The sequence below is a fragment of the Brassica oleracea genome, chromosome C7, assembly GCF_000695525.1.
Source record: "Brassica oleracea var. oleracea cultivar TO1000 chromosome C7, BOL, whole genome shotgun sequence".
NCBI classification, from domain to species: Eukaryota; Viridiplantae; Streptophyta; class Magnoliopsida; order Brassicales; family Brassicaceae; genus Brassica; species Brassica oleracea.
The window spans coordinates 45,217,419-45,217,731 of record NC_027754.1 but is presented as its reverse complement, the minus strand read 5'-3'; positions in this window follow the sequence as shown (position 1 = coordinate 45,217,731).

Genomic DNA, 313 nt, shown 5'->3' with positions numbered 1-313 from the left:
ATTACGACTTATTTTTGTAGCCACGTGTCATCACTAGGATGATTCTTAGAATTATTAGAGAAATATGTTGGTCCATCTAATTATATAATAAGCTTTTTATTAAACTAATCATAAATTCATTATTAATGTCATTTATTATTTCCTTAAATAAAGATTACGGAATTGCCTAATGTGGCTAAAGTATATATGACAATTAATGATTTTGAATAATAAAGATCTGATAAAAAAATAATGTATCTTCTATCAAATTTGTTTAATTTTAAACTATTAAAATAATTTTAAAAAATCACAATAACCATATTATAAAAATTTA